The sequence below is a fragment of the Amblyraja radiata genome, chromosome 2, assembly GCF_010909765.2.
Source record: "Amblyraja radiata isolate CabotCenter1 chromosome 2, sAmbRad1.1.pri, whole genome shotgun sequence".
In the NCBI taxonomy this organism is placed as follows: domain Eukaryota; kingdom Metazoa; phylum Chordata; class Chondrichthyes; order Rajiformes; family Rajidae; genus Amblyraja; species Amblyraja radiata.
This window is the reverse complement of record NC_045957.1, coordinates 78,802,417-78,812,723: the sequence shown is the minus strand read 5'-3', so window position 1 is coordinate 78,812,723 and position 10,307 is coordinate 78,802,417. Positions and strand designations below refer to the sequence as shown.

General features: G+C 41.4%; 1 long non-coding RNA gene across 1 annotated transcript; it reads right to left on the bottom strand.

The window, feature by feature from the left end:
• Nucleotides 1-1,156: 1,156 nt before the first annotated feature.
• On the bottom strand, nucleotides 1,157-7,788 carry LOC116984492. The gene is made up of 3 exons (XR_004415044.1): nucleotides 7,779-7,788; nucleotides 5,288-5,289; nucleotides 1,157-1,264 (listed from the first exon to the last, which is right to left on the bottom strand). It is a non-coding gene; the product is annotated as an uncharacterized LOC116984492 (long non-coding RNA).
• Between the last annotated feature and the right edge of the window lie 2,519 nt (nucleotides 7,789-10,307).

Genomic DNA, 10,307 nt, shown 5'->3' with positions numbered 1-10,307 from the left:
ATACTCAAGGTGGTGGCTCCAGAAATCGTGATCATTTTCCAATGTCTATAGATTCAGGATCAGTTCCTGTGGATTCGAGGGCAGCTAATGTTATCCCTCTTTTCAAGAAAGGAGCGAGAGAGAAAATGGGGAATTATAGACCAGTTAGCCTGACATTGGTGGTGGGGAAGATGCTGGAGTCAATTATTAAAAAATAATAATGGCGCATTTGGATAACAATAAAAGGATTGGTCCAAGTCAGTATGGATTTATGAAAGTGAAATCCTGCCTGACTATTCATTTGGAATTGTATGTGGATATGACAAGTAAAATGGATGAAGGAGAGCCAGTGAATGTAGTGTATCTGGAATTTTAGAAATCCTTTGATAAGCTCCAACACAGGAGATTAGTGCACATGGTATTGGCGATAGGGTATTGACATGGATAGAAAATTGATTGGCAGACAGGAAACAAAGAGTAGAAATAATCGGGTCCCTGTCAGAATAGCAGGCAATGGCGAGTGGAGTGCCGCAAGGCTCGGTGCTGGGGCCACAATTATTTATAATATATATTAATGATTTGCAGATGACACAAATGCTGGGTGGCAGTGTGAACTGCAAAGAGGATGCTAGGAGGTTGCAGGGTGACTTGGACAGGTTGGGTGAGTGGGCAGATGCTTGGCAGATGCAGTATAATGTAGATAAATGTGAGGTTATCTAGTTTAGCGGCAAGATCAAGGCAAATTATTATCTCAATGGTGTCAGATTGGGAAAAAGTGAAGTGCAACGTGACCTGGGTGTCCTGGAATCTTGGCCCTCATAACGAGAGGATTTGAGTATCGGAGTAAAGGGGTCCCTCTGCAGTTGTACAGGGCCCTGGTGAGACCACATCTGGAGTATTGTGTGCAGTTTTATTCTCCTAATTTGAGGAAGGACATCCTTGCTATTGAGGCAGTACAGCGTAGGTTCACAAAGTTAATCCCCGGGATGGCGGGACTGTCATATGAGGAAAGATTGGAAAGACTGGGCTTGTATTCACTGGAATTTAGAAGGATGAGAGCGGATCTTATAGAAACATATAAAATTATAAAAGGACTGGTCAAGCTAAATGCAGGAAAAATGTTTCCAATGTTGGGGGCGTCCAAAACCAGGGTCCACAGTCTAAGAATAAAGGGGAGGCCATTTAAAACTGAGATGAGAAAAAAAAATCACCAAGAGAGTTGGGAATTCTCTACCACAGAAGGCAGTAGAGGCCTCTTCACTTGATGAATTTAAATGAGAGTTAGCTCGGGGCTAGCAGAATCAAGGTGGATGTGGAGAAAGCAGGCACGGATTCCTGATTGTGGATGATCAGCCATTATCACAATGAATGGTGGTGCTGGCTTGAAGGGCCAAATGGCCTCCTCCTGCACCTATTTTCTATATCTATGTCTAAAGTACAAGACCTTTAAAAGGACACTAGACTAAATGGGACCCGTTGGGTCCCAGCTTCACATGGGAGGGCTGGTCCCCCAACCCAATATTCCACCTCTCCGTCAATTCCAATATACTCTCACACACACTCACACTCACACTCACACACACTCACACACACTCACACACACACACACACACACACACATACACACACACACACACACACACACACACACACACACACACACACACACACACACACACACACACACACACACACACATACTCATTCACATACATACTGACTCACACATACACTCACACACACACACACACATACATTCACACACACACATTCATTCACACACACACACACACACACACACACACACACACACACACACACACACACACACACACATACATTCACACACACACACACACACACACACACACACACACACACACACACACACACACACACACACATACACTCACACTCACACATGCACGCAGACTCACACAGACTCACACATACAACAACTCACACTCACACACACAGACTCACACACACATATATTCATGCACACACACATACTCACACACAGACACATACACTCACACACACTCACACACACACATACACTCACACACACACACGCATACATTCACACACACACATTCACACACACACACAAACACTCACACACATACACACACATACACTCACACACACACATACATTCACACATACACTCACACACACACACACACACGGAATCACACACTCACACATACACTCACACACACACACAGACTCATAAACTCACACACACACTCATTCACACACACACACAAACATACACTCACACATGCACACAGACTCTCACACACACACACACACACACACACACACACACACACACACACACACACACACACACACACACACACACACACACACACACACACACACACAGACTCACATACACTCACACTCACACACCCACACCCACACCCACATACACTGACTCACACACCATATATATGACAGTAAACATTCTTGAATCTACTCTCACGCTGAGCGCGGCCTCGCCACTGTGAGGCTTCCGCAGTCAGCGGCACTTCCACAATCAGCATGACCTCTGCACTTACTGGAAATTACGCAATCAGTGCAACCTCTGCACTCACCAGAAATTACACAAATAGCCCGACCTGTCCACTAAGCGAAGCCACGAAATGAGCAGGACTTTTGGACTAAACACAGTCGGACCTAATAAAGCATTTATTCCTTCCAAACACGGTCGGACCTAATAAAGCATTGCGGACCACAAAGCAATACGGACCACAAAGATTGTGTCTTGAATATGATACTGTATGTGTGATAGGCTTTGATTTCAAGATGCTGTGAGAATAAATGTCCAAAACCTTGAAATATGCACATCTGCAGATTGTTCCCTTTTGGGGAAAAAAAAATCCCACACACAATCTAACGCTCAGTAAAATGTCATTAACAAGATGCAAAGTGGCAGTCTAAATATGTACAGTTCTTCAATTTGACATTGCATCATGGGTTTGGTACAGCAAATCCAACACACACGAATGTAAGAGGCTGCATAGAGTAGTTGACTCAGCCCAGTCCATCATAGGCACATCACTTCCAAACATGCAGTCTCAAGAAAGCGGTATCTATCTTAAAGGTTCCTCAATACATGCAGACATTTTTCATACTGCTACTGGTGGGTAGAAAGTAAGCTAGCATGCAGTCCCAACCACCAGGTTTGGAAACAGCAATTTTCCTACAACCATGATGTTCTTGAGCCGACCTGCACAACCCGAATCCTACCTCAGTAACAGAATGCCATGGACCACTCTTGCACTACCATGGTCTAATTGTGTTTTGCACAAATGTTCTCCTTTTGTACAATCTTTTTTTTCCTTTTCACTATCTTGCTGAATTTATACCCAATTTAGGTATAATTTATAGTTTTCTGTTATCTGAGTCCACGTGCCTATGCAGCTGCTGCAAGCAAGATTTTCATTACATCTGAACCTCAATGTTTTTGTGCATATGACTATAAATTAAACTTGATTTGACTTAGCCTGGTAAAGGATCTAGGCTACCAATAATTGCAACAGTTTACACCTGCAGACTTATCTTAATGGGAGGAGATTTAGTTTAGTTTATTAATTAGTTTAGTTTAGGATCGGACTTTGCTGGCTGTAGCTTGCACTAAATGTTATTCCCTCATCATGTATCTATCACTGTAAATGGATTGATTGTAATCATGTATTGTCTTTCCGCCAAATGGTTAGCACGCAACAAAAGTTTTTCACTGTACCTCGGTACAAGCGATAATAAACTAAACTAATTTATTATTGTCACATGCACCAAGTTACAGTGACTTATTGAAGGCTCTGCAACCTGACAGGAAACAAGTGTTCATTCTTAGTACCGTACACACAGGTATAATCAGGATCTTGTGGTGTGCAGATTTGATTAAAAATTATTTTTGTGGCTTAGAGGTCAGGTGGAAAAATAGTTTTAAAATGCTACTGAATTTACAGAGGAGTGGATGGTGCCAGCTACTGTGGTGGTACCCAGTTGAACATAACTGCCTTGCTCTGGGACATGTATAAAGGTATTCTGAACAAAACAATAGAAGACAAACAGTATAAACACCTACATCATAGGACTTGGCTGTGGAGTTGGCATGTGTGAAAGGTTTCAATAAATCTGACGATTCCTAAGTATGATTTTTGCATAATGTACACCGTGAGCATTAAATTACCATAGATGAGTCTAGACCAAAAGCTTTGCCTATCCATTCCTTCCAAAACGCTGCCTGATCCGCTGAATTTTAATTGATTGATTGAAAGATACAGAACGGAAACAGGGCCTTCAGCCCAACATGTTCATGCTAACCATCAATCGCTCGTTCATATTTGTTCCATGCTATCCCTCAGTTTCATTCACTCTCTGGGTGAATTCACTTAATTCACTGGATTATTTAAAGAGACAAGTCAACCTACAAACCCGGATGTCTTTGGGATATGGGAGGAAACTGGACCTGGAGGAAACCCACGAGGTCACAGGGAGAATGTGCAAATTCCACAGAGACTGCACCCATGGTCAGGTTCAAATTTGGGTCTCTGCCGCTATGAGGAAGCAACTCTACAATTTACTCTTCCTTCTTTGAAACTGAAACAAAGCAAGTGTGCTTTTCATAGAGTCATAGAGTCAGAGCCTTACAGCGCGGAAACAGGCCCTTTGGCTCAATTTGCCCACACCGGCCAACATATCCCATCTACACTAGTCCCACCTGCTAGCATGTGGCCCATATCCCTCTAAACCTATCATATCCATGTACATATCTAAATGTTTCTTAAACGTTGTGAAAGTACCTGCCTCAACGACAACCTCCGGCAGCTCATTCAATACACCTCCCACTTTTCCCCCCCTCACCTTAAACCTGTATCCTTTGGTTCCCAATTCCCTACTTTGGGCGAGAGACTCTGTGCGTCTAGGAATAGTCCTAGCCTGATCAACCTCTCCCTATTGCTAAGGCTCTCGAGTCCTGGCAACATCCTTGTAAATCTTCTCTCCACCCTTTCTAGATTGACAACATCCTTCTCATAACATGGTGGCAAAACTGAACACAATACTGTAAATGTGGCCTCACCAACATCTTATACAACTGCAACATGACCAATCCTTTTCACCAAAGGAATGGCATGTACTTCGGCACGTGATTGAAAACAGGCAGTAACTTGTTGAGGAGAAGTTAGCTGTAATACTGAATGTCTGAAAGTCAGAAAACATAATGAAATTCATTTTCCTGGTATGCTGCAGCATTATGAAATCTCCTTAAAGTTCAGCCAACCATGTAAACATCTCTCTGCCAGCCACTGATGATCTATGGTCCTGCAATGAAGAGCAACTGAAGCATATAATACACGCAAAGGATAGTTAATAGTGAATCATTTTTGGATTCAAGGATGCATGCGGTGTCTTACAGTATGGCATTGGGTCAGTCAATCTCGTTATGCACATGGGGTGACAACAGCCAATTCTATTTGCATTTTGACCAAAGCAATGGGCGCTGGAGCATCTCAGCATGGCATTAGCATCTTGAAGTGTACTCTGTCAGTTAGAAAGAGTCAGATGCAAGTCTCAGTGATGATATTCAACCTTGTGACTGGGAATGACATGAATTTTCTACATACCAGGGACGTGTTAAGTGTGGACACGGTGAAATCAGCCCAAGGACATTGCAGAGGCAAATACAAAGAGAACTATATACAACATCCAGATATCATTCATGCAAAGAAAATGGCCGATGGCTTTGTTTACTGAGCATTCAGATTGCAGAAGATAAACACAAAAACACAATTCTGTGAGCATTGCGAAGGAGGAACTCAAAACACAGGCAGTGAAGGGAAGCCCAAATATGTCCATGAAGCACAGACTGGCAGCTTTTCTGTTAGCATGGAGATGAGCACCATATTTGACCATTGGCTGCACTCTAGTAAATATGCTCACAATCTGCAGGGACAGGAACGATGCTCACACACTGCATATATCCATATAACCATATAACAATTACAGCACGGAAACAGGCCATCTCGACCCTTCTAGTCCGTGCCGAACACATAATCTCCCCTAGTCCCATATACCTGCGCTCAGACCATAACCCTCCATTCCTTTCCCATCCATATAACTATCCAATTTATTTTTAAATGATAAAAACAAACCTGCCTCCACCACCTTCACTGGAAGCTCATTCCACACAGTTACCACTCTCTGAGTAAAGAAGTTCCCCCTCATGTTACCCCTAAACTTCAGTCCCTTAATTCTCAAGTCATGTCCCCTTGTTTGAATCTTCCCTACTCTCAGTGGGAAAAGCTTCTCCACGTCAACTCTTTCTATCCCTCTCATCATTTTAAAAACCTCTATCAAGTCCCCCCTTAACCTTCTGCGCTCCAAAGAATAAAGCCCTAACTTGTTCAACCTTTCTCTGTAACTTAGTTGCTGAAACCCAGGCAACATTCTAGTAAATCTCCTCTGCACTCTCTCTATTTTGTTGACATCCTTCCTATAATTAGGCGACCAAAATTGTACACCATACTCCAGAATTGGCCTCACCAATGCCTTGTACAATTTTAACATTACATCCCAACTTCTATACTCAATTCTCTGATTTATAAAGGCCAGCACACCAAAAGCTTTCTTTACCACCCTATCTACATGAGATTCCACTTTCAGGGAACTGTGCACAGTTATTCCCAGATCCCTCTGTTCACCTACATTCTTCAATTCCCTACCATTTACCATGTACATCCTATTTTAATTTGTCCTGCCAAGATGTAGCACCTCACACTTATCAGCATTAAACTCCATCTGCCATCTTTCAGACCACTCTTCCAACTGGCATAAATCTCTCTGTAGACTTTGAAACTCTACTTCATTACCCGCAACCCCACCTATCTTAGTATCATCTGCATACTTACTAATCCAATTTACCACACCATCGTCCAGATCATTGATGTACATGACAAACAACAGTGGACCCAACACAGATCCCTGTGGCACCCCACTCGTCACCGGCCTCCAACCTGACAAACAACCATCCACCATTACTCTCTGGCATCTCCCATTCAGCCACTGTTGAATCCATCTTGCTACTCCACCATTAATACCCAACCATTGAACCACTGCAGGGGCTGAATCTGGAGCAGGCAAACATAGCAAGAAAGCTGGTGGAAAATCATCAGTCAAAGCAAGTAGCTTAGATCCAACTAGAAGGGAAAAGGGTTCAGGGTAAGCAATACATTTTGAGTACTCAGGATTGGCCAGGCTCAGACATCCTAAGTGGGATCTCAGAAAAGTTGAAGTGGTATGTGAGATCAGGAACTATTTGGTAACAGTAGATGGGACATTTAGAAAGGTATATATACATACAATGAATACTCACCTCCCTCAGTATACAAGTCAGTGGTAAACATAGCCATGTGATCAAAGATGTGTTGGAATAGGGGAATGCTGAAAGATATGCAGGCTCTGCCATTGATGCTTCACAAGTGATTATGCTGTGATTGCGAAGGTACCAAAGAGTTATCAGATTGTTGGACTTGTAAATCTTGCAAATATATGCATCATTAAATGTAACTGTTTCCTATTTCACCTTTCTTCCTGTTTTCTCAAATGTACAGGAAAGATGTATAATATATGCATACATGTTGATGGTGCCACCCATGATGCGAGAAAATGTGGCCTGGAGTTGGAATAGGAAATTGAATATAATGTGGGAATTGTGGGAAGAACTAAACTGTTCTTCCATTTTGTCGTGAACATGGGCAGCACTTCATACTGCCTGTGGGAACAGAACTCTAGCTCTGCATAGTTTCCCATTGGCGTCAGGCTAACATGTCTGACCCACAATGTCAACAGCTTGAACATCTGCATGTCTTGTTTTTTAGAGGTAAGGCTGCCTAACTAGAAGAAAGGACAGAATAGTTCACCATATAAACAACTGTACGTGATCCACTCCACATCTATCTCTGTCAAAAAATGTGTAAAACGGCCACACGCTTTGTGTCTGTAGAATCAATCTCTTGATTGACTTTTCTCCTCTTCTGATAAGTTAGTGTTAATTGTGATTGTGAATAAAGAGATAGTTCATTATCACTCACAACTCATGTAAATTATTCAGACAATATCACTTGATGTTGTTTTAACCTCCCGAGTCCATCTGTATTCATTCTATCACACCAAATAGAATTTTGCCAGTACCCAAATCCCAAATAGTTGGTGAAACTGCATTGGGACTGCTGCTTATAGTTTGGAAGAGATAAACTTGCATTGAAGACAATTCATGAATTTGATGGTTTGCCACATAAGGAAAGGTTGAGTGGGCTGAGTTTGAATTCATTGATGATTAGAAGAATGAGAACTGATTTTATTAAACCACAAGGTACTGAAGACACTTGATAATATAAATAGTGAACCATTTTTAACCAATGTTACAAGGTCAATTCCCGGGATGGCGGGACTGTCATATGCTGAGAGAATGGAGCAGCTGGACTTGTACACTGGAGTTTAGAAGGATGAGAGGGTATCTCATTGAAACATGTAAGATTGTTAAGGGTTTGGACATGCTAGAGGCAGGAAACATGTTCCCGATGGGGAAGTCCAGAACCAGGGGCTACAGTTTAAGCATAAGGAGTAAGCCATTTAGAACGGAGACGAGGAAACACTTTTTCTCACAGAGAGTGGTGAGTCTGTGGAATTCTCTGCCTCAGAGTGCGGTGGAGGCAGGTTCTTTGGATGATTTCAAGAGAGAGCTGGATAAGGCTCTTTAAAATAGCGTAGTCAGGGGATATGGGGAGAAGGCAGGAACGGGGTACTGATTGGGGATGATCAGCCATGATCTCATTGAATGGTGGTGCTGGCTCGAAGGGCCGAATGGCCTACTCCTGTACCTATTGTCTATTGTCTATTGTTTCCATTGATGGGGAGCATTGGACTTAGAGTCATAGTTTTAGATTAAAGCATCGCTCATTTCAGGCATAAATAAGGAGTAAGTAATTCCTTTAATCATTTGGAATTCTCAAGCTTAGAAAATCACAAGCTTGAATCATTGAACATATTCATGGTCAAGGAGACACATTTATGGTTGATATGAGGTTAAACGTTATAGGAACAGGAAGGTAAGTAAATCAGAGACCAAGATCAATTGGCAATAATTTTATTGTCAAGTCCAGCAAACTCCATTGACTTTCTCCTGATCATATTTCCTCATCATATTATGGTCGTAAAGTTAACTTCACAGAATTTCTAAATGGTTTTCATATCAACAAGTGAATTAAACATTATTTTTTTGTTTGCAAATTCTGCTTCAACCTATTCTCAATAAAATATATGGAAATAATAGTGATAAATATTCCAAAAAAATCCTTGTTGCAAAAATGAAATTGACCTTAATCATGAGCGAAAGTAACACACTTCACTTCACTGCAAAAACAAGGCTTGTGCCTCCAAGGTATGAATTGCTGGCTTACAGGTGTAGTGTATAATACCAGGTGCAATACATGGTATTTTATGAGACTAGTAATGGACAAGAAATCCCAGACCATAAATTGAAACCTAATGTGACTATTGAGAAATTTAAATTCAGATAAATTATTTCCACATAAAACATAATCTTGCATAAGCAGCCAAAGGATTGAATTGCTTTAAAAACACACACATTGCATGAATGTCCTTGCTTACGGGAAGTAAATCTGCTGGCCTACATGTGATAAAAAATAAATCATTGCATACTGCTTGCTGAAGCAAGCCACTCATTTCAATGCAATTTTGGATAGGCAATAACTGGCAACCTTGACAGTGACTCCTACATCCTGTGAAAGAATAAAAAATAAAATTTTGGTTTCACCAAGTATCTTCTGCCTGGACTCAAAATGATTTAGTATCCCTTGACTGGGTAATTGTAATTTTTGTGTTGCTCTAAGTCAATTTATCATGATGGCAGGAATGATTTTTTCCCCCCATGTTGACAATGCAACCTAAATAATTGCCTTAAAGGTGTAATACTAGCTTCCCTTTGTTAGACCTTAATAGCTAGAAGCTGAAACTGATGAGAAAAGTGCAAGTCTTTTTGAATTATTTCCACAGAAAGCTTTTAGGTATTGTTGGCAACACTGAAGCAATCTGTGCACAAATGGCCCCACTCTCAAGTTATTAAACTGACAAGTTCAATTTGTAATAACAAAAACGTGCTTATTTTATGTATCCAACCTCCCACCATTGCTGACTAATTTCAGATATATAAATTGGAACAAATTGATTCTAAATGGTACGACCAACACATATGGAAAAACTGCAGTTTCCTAAGATTTAATGAAAAATGT